The sequence below is a fragment of the Macaca nemestrina genome, chromosome 2 (assembly GCF_043159975.1).
Source record: "Macaca nemestrina isolate mMacNem1 chromosome 2, mMacNem.hap1, whole genome shotgun sequence".
NCBI lineage: Eukaryota > Metazoa > Chordata > Mammalia > Primates > Cercopithecidae > Macaca > Macaca nemestrina.
The window spans coordinates 90818087-90843008 of NC_092126.1; the positions used below are offsets into that span (position 1 = coordinate 90818087).

Consider the following 24922-nt stretch of genomic DNA (forward strand, 5'->3'; position numbering starts at 1 on the left):
AGCTACATGTGGCTGTTGAACACATGAAATGTGACTCATGTAACTGAGAAACTGAATAAAAAATTTTATGTAATTTAAATTTAAATCAATTAAACCACATGTGATTAGTGGCTATCATATTGGACAACACAGCCTTAATAGTCTTAGCATTGTTTAGACCATTTTAATAGTTTGTGAAGCATTGTAGACATTTACCCAGTTACTCAAGTTTATTTCATTGAAGAATAAATATAAGATGATGAAGAACTTCCAGTCTCAGAATATAATAACAATAAACAATTACATTTGCCCTGAGAGATGTTTTTCGCAGTTTCTTTCAGAGAAGAGAATTGAAAATTTCAACAAGGCAAAGGTGATGGAAGTGTCTTCATGGGGCCCTTGGGTAACATAAAATGGCAAAGAATAGGATGATCTGGGTTCTAAGATCTGGCCTTAAAACTAGCCATTCATTTGATTGAGTAAGTTACTTCACTTTTTGGTGGTCCTAGTCTCTTGATATTCACCACACAGGGTTTGGAAACAATGAATTTCTTTGTTCCTAGTATGGCTAAATTATATGAATTTTTCCTGTCCTGTATTCAAAATCAAATACTAGTTTTTCCTTCATACCTCAATAATGTGTATAAGCACCCAGTGCCAGATGCATTCTAAGTGTTCAGTAAGTATTTGTTGAGTGAATGGATGTACTTAGTTGTCTGCTTGGATCAATAGCTCCTTTAACCCTCCATTATTAAAGCTTGATATTTTCCACACCTAGACTTAAGCAAAGTTTTTAAACATGGACGTTTTTGATGCAGGTGAAATATTTTGCTACAGAGTGGTAGAGAATCACTGGGCACAACCCTCTGCTCTTGAATTCCTAAAAGGGCCTACTTCCAGAGATGGCCAAGAAAGTTTGGGATTCTGGCACTCAGTTGACTTTCCTAAAGAAAAGCCCTCAGGATGTGCTCAAAGAGCTGGATCAGGCACACTGAGGTGATGACAGGAGGTCAAGAAAATGGCCAGAATGTAACCAAGATTTAACTTCCCAGAACACTCATATATGATTTTTCTGAAAAGTACTTTCTGCACCTTAGTGATATTAACTACTTTGAATACTCAAGTCCAGAATAATTATATTTTCCTTCTCTTACATTCTGACACTTATATATATTATTTACGAGACATTTAATACTACTCTTTGGAGAATAGTTTATTTGTAGCATGATGATGTCTTTTTAATCCAATGAAACTGTTAGCTTCAATAAGGACAGAGATACTACTTTATTTCTGGCACACAGTTCTCTGTATCTTCCAAACTCCAGCACAGTGTAATCTCCTCAGCATCAGACATATGGGAAAATACTATCTAAACAGGAAAGCGATGTACAAACATTAGTAGTTGTTATTATGATTAGAATTGATGTTTCAGGTAATTTAATAATTACTCTTACTTCTGGTACATACCCTTATCCAGGAACGTAAAAGCTCGTCAGTGTTTTCTGGGCTTAGCATAGATGTCCTGAGATCTTAGCATTTCTAGGATTTCAGACTGTACAAGAATATACAAAGAACATTTATCATGCTCTCCATTCAGAAGAGATAATATTAAAAATTAATAACCATTTTGGTCTACTGGGATGCAACATAATTCAGGGGAGGAGGTCCGTCGCTATCTTTTTCAAGGGCAATTCACAACAACACTTTGCATGATAAATTCCTGAAGCTTGATGTTCTTCTCACTGTTATACAGTGCGAGTGTTGACAAGGTCTTCTTTTAAAAATAACAATATTTTATTTTAAATTAGTTCATCTGTTTGGGGAAAAAGGGAGCAGTGTGTACCTATATAGGTGTTCACATCCTTTAGTCCCACAAATTTCACAACTAAAACTATATCTTCTTTTTTTGTGTGTTTGTTTGTTTGAGATGGAGTCTCACTCTGTTACCCAGGCTGAAGTGCAGTGGCATGATTTCGGCTCACTGCAGCCTCCGCCTTCTGGGCTCCAGTGATTCCCCTGCCTCAGTCTCCTAAGTAGCTGGGATTACAGGTGCCCACCACTGCACCCGGCTAATGTTTGTATTTTTAGTAGAGATAGGGTTTCACCATGTTGGCCAAGTTGGTCTGGAACTCCTGACCTCAGATGAACCACCTGCCTTGGCCTCTCAAAGTTCTGGGATTACAGGCATGAGCCACCACGCCCAGCCTAAAACAATATCTTAAAAAAAATAGTTCACGTAAGAAACAAAAATATTAAGGAAGGAATGACTTTACTTGTGACTTATTTATGATAAAAGGAACTTGGAAACAATTTGGATGCCCAATATTAGAAAAATCTTAAATAAATTATACTAGCAAGAAAACACATTAGAAAGATGTTAACATTAGCACTTTAGAGCTTAGCCAAATATATAGAAAAATGGTTTTTTGGAAAAGCATAATGCTATATTTGTACACAAGAATGTGAAATGTTCATATGTATATGAATGCTAACATTCCCCAAATGCAAAGACTTATTTTACTGGGGTTTACATTGTATAAAAAACGTGACTTTAAAACTAAAGCTAGATTTAAATTCCAGTTCTTCCATAAGCTGTGTGACACTTGTAAATAGATATCCTCTCCGGATATCTATTTCCTTATTAGCTAAGTGTGTGTGTGTGTGTGTGTGTGTGTGTGTGTGTGTGAGTTAAACAAGCAAAGCCACTTAAAGAGTCTAGGATATAGTAGGAGCTCAATGCTATTATTTCCCTGTCCCTTTGCCAAATACCTGAGACTTCCTCGGTTTAAAAAGTTTTGTTCAAATTGACTGATTTTTATAGAAATTTCAATGTCATTGTTTTTGACTCATGTAAGTATTTGTAACAATGACACTCTATTGATCAATGTGATAATTATCCTATAATTGGTCAATAATCTTTACCTTTGAATAGATTTCAGAACAGTATTAAATATCTTGGGTTGGAGGTTAATTTCTATAAACAAAAATGTATATCTAACAGTGTTGCATTTTAACTGATCTTGACTATAAACAAGGTCAATTTGTGTTCATTTCCCACATATTATTGACATTAAATTTTGGGACGCTTACATCTGACTTATGTTTGATCAACGTTCTGGGAGTATCTCTCCATAGATTTGGGGATGAAATATCTCCCAAATATAATGCAATTTCAGAATGCCTAGAAACTCACTATATAGTATATATGCATGTTTAAAAAGAAACTGGTCTCTTACATGAAAAAAGAAGGGTAATAGTAGACAAAATGACTGTTGCCACTTGGTAGCAGGGGCCAGAGAGATCAGGAAAAGGAATAAACAAGAGGATTAAAATTATTTTTCAAGTAAGGCTATACCTCTGTACACATGCTTAATTACAAAAGGAAATTAGGAGCAAGTGCATGTATGCTACTGCATCTATTAACATACAATTTAATCGGTTTGGAGTAAATTAATGACTGTTTGCAATATTTCTGGTAATTTGTTATAAGTTTTGTGATTTTTTAAATTGGTTTCTTGCAAATGCTGGATAAAACATTTGAATTCACACATTGCTTTAGGAATTGATTTGGGGATAATAAAATATAATGAAATGTTTTACCTCAGATGGATCTAATTTATATTTGCGCTGTACCCTTTTTAAAAACCTGAATGCAAATAATAAGGACACTGCTAGGATGTTTAGAGGAGCTGTAACTGTAAGTTACTCTTATTTCTTTTTATTAGGTGAACTCTTTCAAAATTCCATTCTCTCGAGGTGGTAGAGAACAAGCACAAATCCTACAGGGGCTTCCCTTTTTTATCCAAAAAAATTATATATGAATTTGAAAGACAAGGAGGTAAAAATCTGGCAACTCAGCAAAGAAATGATTATAAAAATCTAAGAATCGGGACATTTGCATTTTGACCACTAAGGAGAAGTTTCATGAGTTCTCAGTCTGTGATAGTGACAGGACTTCATTTGATCAACTCTCAAAAGGAGATGATGCCAGTCACTATCACCTGATGTGAAAATTACCTGATTCTGGAATGATTCTGGAAAAACATGATAATTATTCTTCCAAGACAGTCAAAAAGAATAAAGCAAAGGTGTTCATTATCATCCTATTTTTCGATTTATAAATATTACTTTCTTGATCTGACAATACTTGGAAGTATTTAAAACAAAAAGAGGTCTGGGCATATGAAACCACTCGAGGCACATAGGACTCCTTTATATCAGGGAAATTATCATGGTATTAGATTTTCCTTTTTTCCTGGTTAGCTGGGTATCCATTTCCTGCTGGATTTCTTTACTCCAACTAAGATTTTCAGCTTTCAGGAGTACAGTCACCCCAAATTTGCTCACTCTCTTTTTGGGATCTTCTTTTGCCATTGTTTTCTTTTATAATTGATTATGTAGTAATGGGACTTAAAAAATAACTCTTGAATAGGTTATAACTCAAGCGTCCCAGAATTTGTGCCCAGATTACCAATCATATGACTGCTAGCAAAGCAATGTATTTTTTCTTAAACTTTGTTTTCCATTTCTGTGATTATCCTACGTTTTATGAATTTTTTTCGTAGGTACCTAATCTTCTCATGCTAATTATTTTCTCTCACCTTCAAGCAAGAAAGACTTTAGTAAAAAAGCCTTTCCCAACACCATCTCCTTTCTGTTTCTTCTCATTGAAGTTTGCACTTCAATGAGTCGGGGAGTTTATCGCATTATGCATTGCAGCTTTTGACATACAAATTGGATCTCCCATTAGCCGGTGAGCTCCTTGAAAGCAAGAACTGTATGTGATTATTCTTTGTAGCTTAGGTATATTCATAGCACATAGTGGGTGACTCAACACATGCTAACTTATTTAGAATAAGGTGTAATGAGTAATAAAAATAATCTTTTTTATTCATAATGCATTGCAACAAGTGTAGATGTCCAGAGGTAAACTTTATACTACAAAAGCAGAGATTTTGTTTTGGGGAATTTTGGACAGTGGTAAGTATGCAGACAACTTGAGTCTTATTTTTGTCTTTAATCACAGGAGTCATTTTGGTATATCGAAAGTCAGATCACAAAAATGCCTTCCCTCTCTTCCTACCTCTGAAGACTTCTATGTATTTCTGAGTTTTTTGCTTCGAATCTCACTTTCCAATAGTTTCATTCTTGGTTATTTGCTGGAAACTTAAAGGGGTCAATAATGCATGGGAGTGTGTAGCGGGCGGGGGGTGGTCTTTTTTGTTTCTTTTATTTCTATTTGTTCTTTTTTTTCCTTTTCCTTCTTTTTTTTTGAACAAAGAGCTCTTCCCAGTGCTATTTGGCTTCCTTACCGCCACCTTTTCCTTTTTAAGGTAGCAGGAAAGATAATAGTAACATCATTTCAGTTTTTAAAAATGAAAGTTCAGAGTCTGAGTTTCTTGAACTCACTAAGAATGAAAAACCAGAATTTTTTTTTTTTTTTTTTTTTTTGAGACGGAGTCTCCCTCTGTTGCCCAGGCTGGAGTGCAGTGGCACGATCTTGGCTCACTGCAAGCTCTGCCTCCCGGGTTTACGCCGTTCTCCTGCCTCAGCCTTGCGAGTAGCTGGGAATATAGGCGCCCGCCACCTCGCCCAGCTAATATTTTTGCATTTTTTTAGTGGAGACGGGGTTTCACCGTGTTAGCCAGGATGATCTTGGTTTCCTGACCTCGTGATCTGCCCGCCTCGGCCTCCCAAAGTGCTGGGATTACAGGCGTGAGCCACCGCGCCCGGCCGAAAAACTAAAATTCTTATCACTACTCTTCATTTCCCAAATTCATTACCCTCTTATAGTATAAAACTTTACACAGCATGTCATTGTCTTAGGATATTTTCTCAGTTACTTAAAGGTCAAGTACACAGAATTAGACATGATGGAATGGCCTGTTTGAGTAACTCTGTATTACACTGGCCTTACTGCACTTAAAACCTAAGCAATGTTCATGTCCATCAACAGACTAAGGTCTATTTGTCTAAGTTTAAATGGTGTATTAATTTAATTTATTTGTCAACACAGCTAGTCTCTTTCGGTATTTTTAAAACATCAACACGGTGATTAAAATAATAATAATAATCTGTAGAAAGTTAAGATTAAATCTATGTGTATGTTAAAATTGGCCATACTTCACAGAACCATTTTGGTATGCTTAGCACTAGATAAATTTATGTGACAAGAGTAAAATTAGACAATCTATGACGTATGTCATCAGAAACATATCATCAATGAATAGGTTGAATATTCAAGTCCCATTGCTAGAAGACTGTTAATAACTCCTCTACTCTCTCTTTTTTTTTTTTTTTTTTTTTTTTTTTTTTTTTTGAGACGGAGTCTCGCTGTGTCTCCCAGGCTGGAGTGCAGTGGCGTGATCTCCGCTCACTGCAAGCTCCGCCTCCCGGGTTCACGCCATTCTCCCGCCTCAGCCTCCCAAGTAGCTGAGACTACAGGCGCCCGCCACCACGCCTGGCTAGTTTTTTATATTTTTAGTAGAGACGGGGTTTCACCATGTTAGCCAGGATAGTACTTTCTTTATTCTTTATTCTTATAATTTAGGTAAGCATCACCATGTTCAATGATTAGACTTAACTCAGTCTTGAAAACAGAGATCACTGAAAAATTCACACAAATGATACAACTAAATGTACTTCCTTTTTATATGGAAAAACCTCATAATATCTAACAGAGATAGATCTGCTAGAAAATATTAACAACAGCAAAGATAGCAGTTATACCACATATGGGAGTCTTTCTTTTCTTTACTGAAATCAAGATCTTCTAAAAAGTGAACATAGCATTTCTTTCTCTATTTCAGTTAGAAATTGGAGGTTGATTTTTCAGATGTGGATGCTGAACCTTGCCAACCTCAATCCACCAAAGCTATTTGAAACATTTTCAATCTGGCCAATCCACTTGCAACCAAACTTCTTAGGACTTGACACCCATACCCCTACTTCTTGGATCAAGGCTTGAGCCTGATTATTCTTTTTTGCTTTCTGGTGTCTGGTGACAGCTTTACTCATACTTTGATTTCAGCCTCGCCTAGCAGGCTTTATTTTGTAGTGTAATTCTTTTTTTTTTCTTTTTTTTTTTTAGATGGAGTCTCACTCTGTCACCCAGGCTGGAGTGCAGTGGCACAATCTCAGCTCACTACGACCTGCATTTCCTGGGTTCAAGCAATTCTCCTGCCTCAGCCTCCTGAGTAGCTGGGACTACAGGGGCGCACCACCAAGCCCAGCTAATTTTTGTGTTTTTAATACAGTCGGAGTTTCACCATGTTGGCCAGGAAGGTCTCAATCTCTTGACCTCGTGATTCACCCACCTCAGCCTCCCAAAGTGCTGGGATTACAGGCATGAGCCACCATGCCTGGAGTGCAATTCTTTGCTTACTTCCAACTCCTCTTTCTTTTCTGGGTATTTGTCCTTGGTCTTGTTTGGGCAGTCCTATTGCATTCTGTCTCCACAGTATTTAGAACTCTTTTGATTGGAAGAATAAATGCCCAATGTAGACTAACGTGGAGTAGAGCACAGTGCATCCAGGCCTGAGGAGTAATTGGTATAGAGACACACAATGCCACCAACATTCTTTCTCTTGTCTCTGCTTCTCTTTCACTCTATTTCTTTCTTCTGTCATATTGCAGACTTGACTTCTCTGTTTTATAGCTGTGACAGGAAGTGGTTTTTGAATTCATTTCCCCCAAATTCATCACTTCCTTTTAAGAAAGCTGCCAAAGCAAGCAGGAACTTTTGGATACATTCCAAATTCAGAGAAATGTGATTTGCTTAGCCTGAGCCAGATGCCCATCCTAAGGCCAATGACTGTAACGAGCAGTTGGAGTCACATTATACTCTTAGGGAAGCCCTATACTAACCATATAGATATAGATGGATTTGAGGGGTTGAAGAGTAATTGTAGTTTCCAGACAAAAGATGAGGCAGTCCCAGGGTAGATTCTGTGCCCTGTAGAACAGACCTCCATGACACTTTTTCTTCTCACTGCTTGCTACATCATTTCCTCAAGAAACACATGACTTTACAGTCTGTGCCAAAAGTGGCCAAAAACCAGTGGTTTTATGCCATTTTCCCTTAAATCCCTGCTGGTAAGCTTTCAAGCATCTATCTTGCCTGTTGAAAGTGAAATGTTATTTTTTATGTCTTCAGCTCTCATAATTAGCTCAAGAACGTAGCTTTCTCAGCTAGCATTTTTTACTCTTTTTAGACAAAACAACAATACCAAGTTTTCTGGATGCCTCTCTCTCTCCATCTGCTTTACCATCTCCCCTTAATTGAGGAAAAATTCTAAGTAACCCTGATGGTCATTACTTGGTGTCAGTCTTGCCACTCTGTGCTCATATAAGGGTCACAGCCTGTCATAATTACATGATGTTACTCTATGCTAAATTCCCCCTCCTAATGAATGCTTCATTATCCAAAAGAGAATATATTATAATAAATCTACATTTTGCAGTTTTGGCATTTTGCTAAAGATTATGCTTTATCTGGACCTTGGGAATACCAGAGGTTCTTCCCTTTGATTCTGTATACTTAAGTAGGCCTTGACCTTTCCCTTTCTGAAAACCATGGTTTGATGCTAAAATTTTAGTCACACTCTAGTTGCCTTCCATAGAGCATTAGGTAAAGCAGAAGTAGCAACACAACCCCAAAACACTAATTTAATAATTGTTGATGGACTCTAGCTAAAACATCTTAACTTGAATTATGATTGGAGGCATGAAAACACTAAGCAACATTTCAGACTCTCCTGGAAAACTGCACACTTGGCTGTAGTAATTAATAAGCATAGAATTAATTATCAGAATTTTCAAGGTATAAGGTCCTGATAAACCAAAGACAGTATTTAGGCATCTGTTAACTTTCTGACATATTTTAGTATAGTGGTTCCCAATTCTGACTGACTATAAGAATTAACTAAGACTAATTATTTAAAAACACCCAGATTCTTAAACTTTGCCCAAGACCTACTGTAGGAGGATCTTTGGGAGAGGAATTTTATATAGTGTTTGATTTTTATTTTGAGGAAGAGAGATTTTAATGTTCTCCCAAATGATATTGATGCTCAACTAAACTAGACATCACTGATTTCTATTACAGCTCTACTCTTTCCTTTAAGTGGACTCCAGGAAGTCATTTTGCTCACAGATGTGGCATTGGCAGGCTAGAAGTACACTTCACTGATAAGTCCAGAGAGTTACCCGCCAATGTGTCCCCATAGTCCCAGCCCCGGTTCTTCTGCCCTCCTCATTCTTCATTATTTACAACTGACACCTCTTTATAAAAACTAGGGCCTACTCCAACAAGTTTGAGAAGAAAGAGAATGACTCCTTCCACATCCCAAATCTCGGCTCATTTGAGAGTGGAGAACCATACTTCCCTTGGCTGTGGAGTATCCAGGAGACGAAATAGGAAAAAGCACTGAGAGGCAGAAGCTGCCTGTCTCAGCCTCTTGGACTGTTCTTATCCCGAACCTCTTGTACTCCTGCCTATAGCTTCAGCCCCACCCTACTCCTTAAGACCAACCTAATCTTGGACATGATGGGCTTTACACAATTTCTGAGACATCACTCCCAGGCTGGAGATGTCATGACCTGACTCTAATAACTAGGTTTCAGCATTTCTCTACATGTCAGAGTCTTTATCTCAGCAACCTGCCTGATACCTCAGTTTTCCCAGATCACACTTCTCAGTGTGGTATGGGACATCCTTCACTAGAATCTTCCAAGAAGCCTATCAAAAATGCCAGTAATGAGTCTGCACCCAGACCTATTGAATCAGGATCCTTGGGGCTGGAGTCCAAAAAGGATATTTAAAAATAAGTCAACAGGCAAGTTGTTTTAGAGAGTCCTCAGCTTCTGTAATCTGGAAATTCTGGAATCCCTTAATCTCTTTGTATCCTATATTTCTGATTATTTTCATTATTATTGTTATTCTGACTTTTGGAGTAGTGTAATTTAGTACCATATTTGTATGTTTCTTTTTTAGCAAAGCCATTCATAAGATATCACCCCTGAATTTGGCTGGGGGTTGTACTGTGCACATGAAATTTTTGGCTGCAGAACATTCTAGCACTGCATTCAAAAATATGTTTTGTATTGCATACTGGAGAAATTTAATCATGTTACCAAACATACCCATTCAGAAGCATTACAAAATACAACTCACTCCAATTAATTTTTTATCATTATTATTGTAATTATTTTATTATCTGTTATCCCCATTAAGAGCAATTAATATGACATACTACTATCAATAATTTAAATGACTATAATAATAATAGCAACATCTGAAATTTTCAAGGCATCTTTTTTTAAAAGAGTCTAAATAGAATGACAAAAAAATGAGTTATGTTTTAAAAAATATTTCCCAAGTGTTTTTCTAGTAAGCCACCAACATTTACTTATTTATGAGAAACGTAATCACATACATGCTACTTGTGTGATGACAAAATTATTCTCTCAAAGCCGAACACCAATTAGAAAGTTAGGGCAAGGGCTTTATTTTATATCAGATCCAATAATTGTGAAATACTTTGGCAAGCACTACTAAGAAAAAGTGAAATTGTGTTACTGCAAAATAATCAGATCTGACTTCAGTAAACTCTACTTATAGTGATATTTAAGTTGGATGATGAAACTAAAATTTCTACAAACTATTATTTGTACCCAGACTGAAATGAATTAGAATTAGTAAATCACAATGGGCATTCAACTATAAGGCACAAACTAGAGGTGATTTATTTAGTGGTTTTAAATCTAGGAAGGAATTTTATACTTTGTATGTAAAGGTTGTTTCTGTTTTTACAAATGCTAATTACAAAAAATTATAACATAACTCATCTGAATTGTCACTGAACTGCCTAGGGAAACTCACATAAATTTTCTTACCTAAATAGGTCTGCTAATACAGCATGCAACAATAACAAGGGTAAATACTTGTTTTCCAATATAAAGGGAGATGGTGGTATTCTTCTAAATCTGTTTGATGAATTTGATAACATTTCAAATACATCACTAACTAATTTTTTGTGGCTGGATTGCATTTTATTTATATACATAATATTTTTTCTAGATATAATAGTGGGACTTGCAGATTTTTTTGAGGAAGTGGAAATGATTTTCCAGTGGAATTGGAAGAATAAGATTTAATTTTGTTATCCTTTGTGTGTATCGTTTTTCTATCCTTGAGATAATTTTTTTTTAATACCTGGGATCTTTTGCAATAGAATTCTTTTCAGCCATGTAGGTCAGAGATCCCCACTTCCAGTGACCATATTACTCATAAATATCAATATTATGATAGCTAATTAAAGAGAGAGACTCTGAAAGGGAAGAGTTTCAGAAAACCTGATATATGTTCAAAGGCCTGCAGGTGCACTATGCAAATGTATCCAGGCTGTAAGAAGATGACCATTGCCCCTGCAGTGTCAAACCAGCATTCTCTGGTGATGACAGTGGTGGAGACGTCCCTAGTCATTCGTCTATTCATTCCTCAAGTATTAATTGACATTTACCATGTGTAAGGTGCTGTGCTGGATGCAATGGTTACAAAGACAGGAAAGTAGTTTTGCCCCTAAGGAACACATACACTAGAGAAGGAAACATAAATTGATACAAAGCACAAAGTAGAACACACAATATAACATCATGATTGAGCACAGACTTCAGAGCCAGATGCTTATGTTTGAATTCCACTGTTGTTTACTATGTGACCTTAGGGAATTGCTTTATTTTTCTTTTCTCGGTTTTATCTTCTGCAAAATGGGGAAGCCTACCCTATAGGTTTATTACAAAAATTAAGTAAATGTATGTATTAGGTTGAATCATACAAAATTTCTGATTTTGTGGTTATAAAACCGTTTTAATAAACAACATACAAAAAGTGCTAACCGTGAAAAATTAATAAATTGGAGTTAATTGAATCTAAACACTTTTACTCATCAATAGATGCTTTAAAAGTATGAGAGGCAAGCCACAGACTTAAGTGGTGAAGTATCACTGACAGCCTTGAAGGAAGGTCAAAAGTCTCATGTAACAGAGCTACCGGACCAGGCAGGGACGATATCCCAGGCAATGTGACTTCCTTCACCCCAAGACAAATAGGTCAATTTTGGAAGGAGTCTCATCATACTTGCAACAGCAGCCCCTGCATCAGAAAAATCAAGTCCCTTACTTTGTGGTAATCTATCATGATGGATATATTTCCATGCCCATTATGATGACGGTCAGGTAGCAGCTGTAGCAGTGAAAGTGGTACTGGCTTATTTGGCAGCTTGATTCCAGTCAGTTTCCTCAGAGAACAGATGTTTACTGTGGTCATCTACACGAGTGACCTACACAGTTGCTTAGCAGCTGTGATTTACTTCCACACTTTTCAGTCTCAAAGAGGGGTGTCTTTAACCTGCCAGTCTTAGCTTCCTAAGTGGCAATTTAAAGAGCTAAGCTATTGACCACATGACAAGAGTTACTAAAAATAAAACAAAGCTCATCAAGGGGAATATTGCCTAGAGTTCAAAGAGCGACTCTGAATTCCACTTACTGAGTAGAGGGACCACTTCCATTTTCTATTCTTCATGGCTGATGCTGAGGTTAAACAGCCATAGTCAGCCAGTGCATACCATCAAGTTTTAACTGAGCTAAACTGTCAGTGAACTACGCCCAAGTTTGTAGAAAAACTTCTTCCTTTGAAGAGATAGCTGCCACATTTTCATGTAAAGCCAATTTATAACACTGGTACCATTTCCACTTGACCAAGAAGTTTTACTGTGCTCCTCCTATGTCATTATTGAGTTTGAGTTCAGCCACCCAAAATAAGAATGTCAAGCTGGAGTAACAAGGCCTCCGTTTTTTAGATGTCCAGATGTCAGATGTCCAGAAAACCCCAGAAACAAGCTAGTTACAAAACCTATTAGGACTACCTAGTAGCCCTGTCAGGGAAGCGGCCCCAAGGGGAACTTCCAGATGGAGGTTGCCTCCTTTTGCCTGAGGCCTGAGTTGGTGAAATTATCAGAAATTACAAAGACGTTCAGCACAATAGGGTCATTAGGGCTTTGGGTCTCAAGAGTGGAACGCATACCATAGCTCGCACAGCATCCCACATGGCTTCTTGCACTGGAGCTATTCTCAAAAGATGTTGATATGCAGGTTAGCTGATGTAAAAGACCAGATAGAAGGCCCAGATGAGGCCTATGCTGTCTCTCTCTTCAATACCTGACAAGTGTAATAAGGTACTCAACTTCGTTTTGGATGGTGGAGGTTTAAAGGGAGAGCAGTTTTTTTTGACTCACGGAGGGATTCAGCATTGTAAATCCACCCACGTGGTCTCAAGAAGCTTTATTTTGTAAGCGTGTCCCTGAGGACTGTTTGTTTATATCAGGAAGCAGGCCACCACCCCTCAGGTCCCCCCGCTATTGGTGGAGGTTTGGTAACACCACAGTCTAGGCTGTGGTGACCAAGACTTCTGATTCACCAATCAACGGGGCACTATTGAAATGAAAACTTTGGGTAGGGCTACTCGTACTAAATCCAGACTGACTCCTTGGTAGAAAAAGACAGTGAGTGACTTACTGGTAGCAAAAAGCAGTGCATCTTGGGGAACACCTTGTCATAAATGTGGTTAGGGAGCAATGTATATGTCACACTGCTACTTCTCTACCTGTGGGTCTTCCTGAATTAAAGAGTCCCCTCTGGAATATATGGAGCAGCGAAACACGTAACACATTGATTCTTGTGCATTCAGATGTAGGAGCAAAAGCAATAGTGTATTAAAGTTTTAAAAGGTCACACCCACAAGGCCAGCTTAGCTTCCCTTCTCCACTGTAAAGCCACCCCACACTCCATTAGCAGAATCCAGGTGGGTTTTATTTCCAAGCGTGTGGTAGGACAATAACTTGCTTGCCTGTCTCAAATTGAGTTAATGCAGTTTGAGCCCCTTGCTTCCCCAATCTTTGGGTCAGTTTCTTATTATCTAGTAGGTTATCTTCATCCACACTGTTAACCCAATCTAGAACACTAAGTGCCTAAATAATTGTTAATGCCTAATCTGTGTTTTCCAATGTGTTATGATTTGAATCCCAAATTCATATGCTGAAGCCCTAACCTCCAGGACCTCTGAATGTGATGTTATTTGAAGACAGGGTATTTATGGAGACAATCAAGTTAAAATCAGCTTATCAGGGGAGGATCTAATTTAATGGGACTGGTGTTCTTATAAAAGGGGAAATGTAGACACAGAGGCAAACACACATACAGGGACAATGATATAAAGAGACAGGGAGAAGGTAGTCGACTCTAAACCAAAGAGAGAGGCATGGAATGAATCCTTCTCTCACAGAACTTAGAAGGAACAACCCTGCCAAAACACTGATTCTTGGACTTCTTCTAGTCCCCACAACCATGAAATAATACATTGTTGTTCTTGAAGCCACACAGTTTGTGGTACCTTATTACAGCAGTCTTTGCAAAATAATACACTATGGGAGCTTGACTTTCTCCAAGAAAATCTCCCCCAAAGGCCAAAGCTCCCTAGATCCACTGCAAAACAAACAAACAAACAAACAAACAAACAAACCTGAGACATTTTGCTATTATCCCTAAATAAATCCAAGATTGAAATAATAGACTGCAGGTGGGAAATAAGCATTAAGAAATATATTTCTTTAACAACCTTTTCACACCTCGACCCTCTCATAGCCCAAGGGAACGAGCCAAACGTCTAACAATCAATGAAAAGTCCCTCCTCCCAAGGAAGATGCAGCCACAGCCAGAGCAGCCATTGCTGAACCTATTTTTCAGGATTCGAGTACCTGTCCTGCACCCACCTTCCCGTTTCTGATTAATGGTCAGTGAGGTCACTTATTGCCTAGTTAGCACTACATTATTTTGTTCCATGTTTTCTATTGTTTCCATGGACTTCCCTCAAATCCCATTAATTGATTCCCAAGGCCTTCATCTTTCCCATTCCAGAAAGCCATGTCTGTAAGGATCCCATCCTCGCCCTTTACATACTTCAGACTCCTACTTGTCTCTGATTGTTTGGTAGACGTATCATCACTTTCTGAACAGATCTCTTTTTCCTCTTCAGTTTTTTAAGCATCTAGCATCCACTTGGATTTGCTTTGACTGGTACTTACAAGCGTGCATTTTGTTTTGGTCGTGACTTTGATGAACAGTTTGATGTGTAAGTACAGTCTTCCTGTACATAATTGTGCCCTCGACTATGGTTTGTAACTCCTTACTGCATCATAGCCTTACTTGGTCTCTTGATTATACAGTTATGGCAATTATATCCTTTTGTAATTAAAATCTTTGGTTGACTATACTAGTCTCATTTTAATGATTCTTTCTAAAACAAAGGGATAATAAATAATCACTCTAATACTAATACTGTTAATCACTTCTATATATTATTCTTAAGTTTTCTTCAAGATCAGATACTATGACATGGGTTATAGATAATTTCCATCATCTTTCTTCTCCTTGCCCCATGAAGATCTATGATAAGCAGTATTTTATAATGTGTGTGTGTATTTGTGTGTATATTTATATGCATATGTTTTAATTGCATAGCTATTTTTGGTCCAACATGTTGTAGCCAGTAGCAGATTTTATCTGTCAGGGGGATGATGTTGGATAGATGATTATGTTTATTAAAAGATACTAATAGTCACAGTCATGAGCTATTTCTTAAAGAGTTTCACGCTTTATATTAATTACAATTTTTACTTTGAAATAATTGCAGATTCACATACAATTGTGTACCCTTTGCTTGATTTCACCCAATGGTAACATTTCTCTAAGATATAATACAATATTATACCTAGGATCTTGGTGTTGATACAGTCAAGATACAGAACAGTTTTATCATCACAAAAATCCCTCAAGCTGCTCTTTATGTTTACATCCATCTCTTTTCTGCCATGCTCATGCCCTGGCAACCACTAATCTCTTCTTTTCTACACTTTTGTCCCTTCAAGAATGTTATGTAAAAGGAATCATACAGTATGTAGCTTTTTAGATTTGGCTTTTTTTTTTTTTTTTAACTCAGAGTAATTCTGGAAATTCGCCCAAATTGTTACATGTATCAATAGTTTGTTCCTTTTTATTGCTGAGTAATAATCCATGGTTGGATATGGTGGTTTGCTTAACCATTCAGTCTTTGAAGGATATCTGAGTTATTTCCAGTTTTATGGCTACTGTGAATAAAGTTACTGCGAAGATTCATGTACAGATTTATATTAAAATCCACCTGGGGCTTTGTCTTTATTCAGGTATGGTAAGTCCAACAAATCAGGAGACATTGACATTAGAAAGTTTATTATTCGAAGCTTCCAAGAGGAGGGGAGAGTGTCATTCTTTGCAGGACCATAGTATATAACAACAAGGTCAGCTGCAGGCAGAGAGAGAGCAAGGGAAACTTCAGGAAAGCTTTTACTATAGTTTTCTTGGAAGAAACGGGCCATTTGCTCTAAAGCAAATGGGCTAAGCAAGTTTAGAGTTGGCCAATCTGAATAATTTCAGTATGCTTCAGGGTGGTGAAGCTGGCTGATGCTTGGCCTTGGGGTGATTAGGGCAGGGGAAGAGTGTCTTACAAGAGTAAGAACCTTTGAAAGAACAGGCAGGTCAGGGGTGTGAATTTTGGATTGGTTTGTTTACATATTGACATGGTTTGGCTCTGTGTTCCCACCCCAATCTCATCTCAAATTGTAATGCCCACAAGTTGAGGGTTGGTCTGGGTGGGAGGTGATTGGATCATGGGGGCGATTTCTTCCATGCTATTCTTGTGATAGTGAGTGAATTCTCACGAGATCTGATGGTTTTAAAGTATGGTACTTGCATTGTTCACTCTCCCTCTCCTTCCACTGTGTAAGAAGCGCCTTGCTTCCTTTTCACCTTCCACCATGATGGTAAATTTCCTGAGGCCTCCCCAGCCATGCAGAACTGTGAGTCAAACCTCTTTCCTTTGCAAATTACCCAGTCTCAGGTATTCTTTATAGCAGCGTGAAAATGGGCAGATACAGACAATAACAGTGTGAAAATGGACTAACACACATATGAAAGGCTCACTCTAATGAAAGTCAAAAATCCCTCTGCTAACTCTAGGAAATCCAACTGCTAAACCTGTGGGAGAGGCAGTCCCTCCCTATCAACAAGGCCTTAGATGTCAAAACATCAGATACAGAAACATGAAAACATGGATAATACAAGTATTTTGTGTGAACTTAAGTTTTCATTTCTCTGTGATAAATGCCCAGGAGTGCAATTTCTGGATCATATGGTAATTGCATGTTTAGTTTTATAGGAAAATGCCAAACAATTTCCCAGAGTGGTTGAACAATTTTCCATTACCACCAGGAATATCTAGGTGATTCCTTTCTCTAATCCTATAGATTTATAAAGCTTATGGGAGGGAATAAAGGCGTCATTTGGATTATTAACACTTCTGGCATTTAGGTAAACCATGACAATGATTTTTTATTTCGTGAGTAAAATCTGTAGTACACTGACCTGGGAACTGTGAAAGATCCAAAGGTGAACAGGTAGATAATTTTGCTCAAGGAGCCTTCAGTCCCTCGGTGGAAGCAGGCCTGTAAATGTTGAACAAAAAAGAATAAAAATGGGTGGTACGTGTACATTCAACCAATCTGCAGTGTAGGCACAGTGGAAATGCTAAGTATTTGAAATAATGGATATGTTAATTAGCTTGATTCAATCATGCTACATTGTATACATATATCACAGTATCACTTTTTACCTCATAAGTAGATACAATTATAATTTATTAAACTCAATACAATTTAAAAAATAAGTAATGTTTAAGAATTCTGAGGGTGTGGCTGGTAAGGCCTGATGTAGGTAGTAATCTCTGAGCAGTCTGTGAAGAATGAATATAATTTAAAAAGTAAAGAAAAAAAGTGCAAAAGGCATTTAACATTCAAAATATTTTGTGTGCTGGGGGCACCAGGGGTATTCTGATGGGATTAGAACCCTAGCAGAGTGGGGAGATGGATGGAGCAATGAAAGTGAGAAACAGAATTGAAGAAAGATCATGAGGAACCTGGAATGACCTCTGAAGAAACTAGGCTTGGTTTGGTAGCGGATGTGAAGTCACTGAATTTGGAGAAGATGAATACCAATTGGCTTGCATTTTAAGATATTGACAAAGTTCACTGAAAACAGTCAAGATCAAAAGTGAAGAGTATTGAGGGGAAGCTATTGTCATAGTTTAGGTGAAAGATGCTGAGACATTGAGCTCATTGCAGAGCCTTTAAAATGTCATTGTGCTGTTTTCTTTAATTAAGTCGACTACAAAAAAATGAATGTTCCTTGCAAGCACATCAGAAAACAATGTAAAAAATAAACAGAAATCACCCTTGATCACCTTTCTCAGAAATAACCACAGCAAACATTTTGAAATATTTTAATAAAAATGTTTGTAGTCTTTTTAGCTACATTGCCATGTGTGCATGTATGTATAATTTTAAGCATATATCAGTGATAGCATATATAATGTTTATGTCATATTTATAACATTTTTCATCAACAGTGTATTATAACATCTTTTAGTATATAAATGTATTTATTCACTATCACTTAAATTATTCTCATTGTATGGAAAGTGTAACTAAATCAAGTCCTCCCCACTGCAGGATATTTAAGTGGTTTTGTTTAATTTTGTTAGACTATTTTACTATTTCTAGCTTTTTATTTACATTTAACACCTTATTTGCAGACTTGGAATAAGAAATAAGATTTTCTATCTGAGGTTCTGTCTCTGCCCGTGCTCATGGAAGATGAAGTTGGGGCTCCGCAGACATCCTGAGATGCACACATTTTGTGCTGGCATTGCACATCGAGTGGCCTTGCCTCACCTCTCCAGCATTGAAAATAGTATGGCTTATGTTGAATTAGAGACCAATATGCTTATGATTTTCTAGCTGCTGCAATTTCTACTCAAGTTCTTTTATCTCATGTTGGGTTCCCAAAACTAGACTGTGCATCAAATTATCCACAGATCATTTTACAAATGAAATGCTGAGGACCCAGCATAAGAGACTGTGATTCAGTTGGTTTGGAGTTAGGTCAGGAAACTGTATTTTTCACTCTTCCCTAGGGAATTTGACCATTCAGCTGAGGTGAAAACCGTGGTGCTAGACCTTTCTTTCCACCCTTTTACTGATATAACTGTTTCCACTGACTATGAGTTTGCCTATGTGGTGACAGAACAATTTAAGCTAAGATGGGGCTTGGCGATGGTGGCTTGATGTGTTCCTTTCTGGGAAGTTCAATGTTTTCAACCACAAGGGAGCTAAACTCATGCAAACCAGTTACAGATTAGGGGCAGAAATAGTTTTGAGAAAGGGAGTTTCTATAAAAAAAATTTAAATCTGGGACTGGACTTCTAGGGGATATCCTACCAAGTGTGGATCTTTTGCTTTTCCAAAGTATTTCCTGATCTCTCTGATTGGGTGATGAAGCCTTTTGACATCCTTACCAAAAAGGAAAAAAATAGGCTGGGTGCAGTGGCTCATGCCTGTAATGCCAGCACTTTGGGAGGCTGAGGTGGGTGGATCATGAGGTCAGGAGATCAAGACCATCCTGGCTAACATGATGAAACCCCATCTCTGCTAAAAATACAAAAAATTAGCCAGGTGTGGTGGCGGGTGCCTGTAGTCCCAGCTACTTGGGAGGCTGAGGCAGGAGAATTGCGTGAACCCGGGAGGCAGAGCTTGCAGTGAGCTGGGATTGCGCAGCTGCACTCCATCCTGGCAGACAGAGCGTGACTCCATCTCAAAAAAAAAAAAAAAAAAAAAAAAAACAGCCAAAAGGAGGAAAATATGGACATTGGGGTGTACATGACTATCATGTTTCTGAGCCCATATTTTATGCAGGTGGTTGGATACTGTGATTATATGAAAGACAAATGGAAACATCTCAGAATAGGGACAGAAGGACACAGAAGAGAGGCTTATGTTGTTGAGGACAAATTTTGTTCACTGGGTTCTTTTCTTTGAGGTGGCCTCTCAAATGCTACCCAAAGGACATTGACCTGAGGATGACATGAGGAAATCTGCGGAAGTATGGCTTTAGGCCATTAACACAGGCTGAGCCATCACTGCACAGTGGATGGAGCCCCTAGGTGGGTTCCCTCCTCACATGGCTGGCTCTTTCTGTCATGACTGCCAGCTCAAAGTAGACATGGATCCTCCTCACTCTTGCCTCTTGTCCATGTCCCCTGTGAGGACTAAGATATTCTGCAGATACTTCTGTAATCGATCTTGCTGCATTGCAGTCCTGTGCTGCCCTGACCTCCAGCTCTATCTTCCTACTTGGATCTCTGAAAGTGTAACCTAGGTCTCCTCCCTGTTTCTGGTTTCACTTGCTTGAAACACGTCCCCTTCTTGGTGGACCAGAATCAGCTCCAATATTTCTTTAATTCCACCACAGTGACTGAGGTATCCTCCTGTCTACAAAGAGTATAACAGAATTTGCAGCTCCAGCCACACAGTTCTCTATAAACCTCAAGAAATTGCTTGGCACAGGTTAATTTTCCCCACCTCTAGAGAAAAATACTACCATGTTACCAACACTTACTGATACACTGAAAGTGCAGCTGCACTTTAAAGAATGGAAAGGGATCTGTAGCATCAATATTCATCTTGCAAAATCTGTGTGTCAATAATATGGCATAAAAAACAAAGTTTTTGCAAAAAAGGATATTGTTACAAGAGAGGATCAATACGACCTGCCTGGGAAATCAACACTGTGACTTCTCATCATTTATAATGTATTAGCTAAAAGGTCTAAACCATCTCAATCAGGAGACATGTTTCGAATTTTTTACATGAGGATCTGAAATGATGTAACGATAGCAACATTCATTACCTATCATGTGTGAATATTATGCTTAAATCACTCTCATTCGATTCCATGACATCCCTGGAAGGGAACTTGTATCATTCCTTGTTTTAAAGATGAAGTATCTCAGACAGAAACTCTACTCAAAATCAACACTAATTAGAAGGTATTTCTGCAGGGCCTATAGGTTTTCCCAGCACACCATAGGTTCTCTCTGGTTCACTCGTGTACAAACCCACAGAATTCTCAAAGCTTGCACCCAGTGTGGCTGCAGTGATATTGCTTCCTTCTAATTCTCCTCTTTTACTTTGTTTTGTGTGAGGGAGACTAGCAGGTAATATTTGATGTGGGTCAATCAACTCCTGTCGACCTGATCATATGGCTGTTGGTGGGGGTTGAAGAGGTAGATTCAGGGTTTAAAATAAGAAAATAGCAAAGCAGGTAATGAGGGACAAAGATTTACTTGACAAACATGAGTGCCCAGAAAGAGATTACATTTCTAGAGGAAAATCAAATAAGTCTCCATGAAGATGGTTCTATTCTTAGCACTTAACCTGTTATATTTTAGGAGATCAAATACTGTTCAACTAATTCAAACAGAGAGAGATCATCTTAGTAGCATTTTAAAGGTGATATGAAAACACGTTATAAAAAGAAAAAAATTAAATGTATCTTCATTCCTTATATCCAGAAAGAACCATCTTAATGTTTTGGCATGTACCGTGACAGAGAGAGAGAGAGAGACAGAGAGAGAGAGAGAGAGAGAGAGAGGGAGGTAGAAATATAGCTAGAAACATTTTATAAAACAGAGGTCATAGATTATATATATATAATATAAATATATATATATAATTTTTTTCAGTTATGAGAATTTTCCCTTTTCATTGTCTTTTGAAAAATTTTAAAAATGACTTGATATTTTATTATATGAGCAACAATTTAATGATTGCCCTATTTGGGGTCATTTAAATTTTTCAAACCTGTTTTTTTTCCTTTGCTATTATGAACACCTCAGTGAACATCTTTGAAAATGTTTCCTCATCCACATCTTGAATCACCCACATCTTGAGGCAATAGAATTGTAGACACATAATTATGGCTTTAAAAATGGCTCTTAATGTATGTTATCAAATTGTTTTCCAAGAATTTGGTGCTATAAATACTTCTACCAGCAATGTTTAAGAATGACTGACTTATACATTTTTATTTTAAAAAGTTGACAAGTGCAAAAACTGTTACATAATAGTTTAACATTTTATTTTTTCAATTACTGAGACTGAACATAGCCCACATGTTTATTAGCAATGAATGATGCTTTTTTAGTAAATTATCTGTTCATGTCTAGAGGCAGTTTTTTGATAGATTTTCTTCCCATTGACACCTTGTATGTCAATGTTTTTCCAATTTGTAATTTATCTTTTAATTATATTTGATAAAATTTTCAGGTATTTTAAAGAGCTAGATTTACAATAAATGTAACCGAGAAAACTACAAGAATTTTGACTTGCTATTGGATGGTGGAGAATTTTCTAAGCACAAAATAATAAAATAAATAATGAAGAGAAATATTAAATTGAACTGCAACCAAATGTAAACCATTTGGTTTTCAAAACAATATCAAAATATAGTATATGATAAGCAACAATTATAGAACTGAACATAAAGTAAAATAACCATTTTTGAAAAACAAACATCTAATATCAATTAAAAAAAATTAGTTATACCAGTTTATATTCCCACTTCCCAGGAAACAATTGTAATGGTGAGTTAATTGCATTTTCAAGAGAGTTCATAGCAGCATAATTTGCAGTAGTTAAAAACTAGCAAAAAAAAAAACTGTTTAAATATCCACCCAACAAGAGAATGGATTAATTGTTCATTTTCATACCTGGGATGCTTTAGAGAAGTGAAAATAAATGAGTTAGAGCATCACACACCATCAGGTATGAATTCCATAAATAGAAGAAAGCAAGATATACAGAATACATACAGTGTGATTCTGTTTATATAAGGTTCATGCACAACTAAACAGTAAATTGCTGGGGACACATATATATGTCATAAAACTCTAAGGAAAAGTCAAGGAATGAGAAACACGAAACGCTATTGTTTAGATTACTGCTGCTCAACTCTGGCTGCACATTAGAAGTAACCAGGGAGCTTTTAAAAAATATTGATGCACAGGACCCAGCCCAGAAGAATTAAATTGGAATCACCTTACTCAGTGGCTTAGTTAAGACTTATAGTAAACAAATACTTACTGCATCATTAAGGAAATTAAGGTCATCCTTTCTCAGTACCTCAAGATCTTTGCTTTGGCAATTATTCCCTCTCTCCTACAGCATCAATTTCTTCCTCACTATTGGGTTACTCCCTTTGCTGTATGCACATGCATGTCTAATATCAGCCATCCTAAAAGAAACAATAAAACAAAGAAATAAAACTCAGTCTTTCAACAGTATGTCTTCCACATACCATCTACCAACTTATCTTTTTCTCTGCTTTTAAATCTATACTCCTGGAAACAATTGTCTACACCTCTTCTTTCTTATTGGTTATGTTTATGTCCTTCAGCTCACTTTACTGAGGCTTGCATCTCCAGTATTGCTACAAAACAGTTTTCTTTTAGATCAGCAACCATGACCTCTGTCCTACCAGACCCTACAGTCAATTACTGGACTTCATCATGTTTTACCTCTTGGCAGCATTTAACACAGTTGGTCACATCCTTTCTGCTTTTCCTAGCTCATTGTCATTCCTTATGTTGAATTTCTTCTTTTCCTGACCTCAAAATATTGGCTTAAGGCCACAGCTTGGCCCTTGGCCCTGTTCTTTAACTATCTTCTTTCCTCAGATGAGCTCATTCTGTCCCATGCCTTTAAATATCATCTACAAGCTATTGGCTACTAATTGTTTTTCTTCAACTCTAGTGTCTTTCCTGAACTTGGACATAAATATCCAACTATATACCCATATAAACTAGTAATTGATTTCAACGCCAAACTAATTCCTACCTTTTACTCAGTTACTCAGGACAAACAACAATGACATCTAGTTTGTCAGCAATTCTTTTTAGGATGACCTTCAAATTATAGAATGAATGGATCACTTCCACTGTATCCACTGCTACTATCTTAATGTAAGACATGCCTGAGCTAATGCAACAGCCTCCTACCTGTTCTTTCTGCGTCCACTCTTCATCCTCCTACAGCTTTCCCAGAGCAGCGTGATCCTCTCAAAGTACAAATCAGATTATGTGTCTTTCCTGTTAAAAACTCTCCACTAGTGTCTCATGGCTGAGTTCCTCACCATGGCCTAGGAGGTATACAAGAGGTGGCCATTTTCCAGGTTTCTTACCACTCTCATCTTGGTTGTGGGACTTTACACCCACTATTCTTCCACCCTGTGGAAATGCCTGGCCTCTTCAGTCTCAGTGTCTGGGCACCAGCTCTTCTCTTTGCCAAGAATGCAGAACTGACCCCTTCGTGTGAGTAATTCAGGTTCTCAGCTCAAATGTCACCTTCTCTACAGAGAGCCTTCCCTCATCATTCAGCTCATAAAGTGTTGTCCAAGCACACTCAACCTCTAGCACATTCACCCATTTTCTATTGCTACTAAAATATCAATCACCATATAAAGTTGTTTGTGTGTAACTGTAGTCTCTCTCTCCCTAGCCTCATTAGAATAGCAGCTCCAAAAAAGTAGGGGGTTTGTCTTCATTACAGCTGAATGCTTAATATTTAGAGCAGTGTCTGACAATCAGCTGGGTCATGATAAATGTTTGAAATGAATAAATAAATAATAACTCAACCCAAACTTTCTACTCCTTAATGTACTCTTTGGGTGTCTGTGTTTTATGCTTACGTTGGCTGTGTTTTTTATTTTTTTCAACTTTCTCTGCAAACCTTGATTATTACATAAAATGAGAAAGTCACAGTTCATTTCCTGAATATTAAACATTTTATTGCTTCAATATTATTCTTTCATAGAAAAAGCATAACCGAGAAAACATTCATGAAACAGCTTCTCCCATCTATGAAACCACACCTCTCAACTCGAAGTACACCTGCTTCTAGAT

The 24922-nt window shown here is 37.4% G+C and overlaps 1 long non-coding RNA gene across 1 annotated transcript; it reads right to left on the reverse strand.

Annotated features, from left to right (window-relative positions):
* Positions 1-1443: 1443 nt before the first annotated feature.
* LOC105489983 (uncharacterized) lies at positions 1444-24071 on the reverse strand. The gene is made up of 4 exons (XR_011619377.1): positions 24020-24071; positions 23106-23256; positions 17494-17573; positions 1444-1531 (listed from the first exon to the last, which is right to left on the reverse strand). It is a non-coding gene; the product is annotated as an uncharacterized lncRNA (long non-coding RNA).
* Positions 24072-24922: the final 851 nt, after the last annotated feature.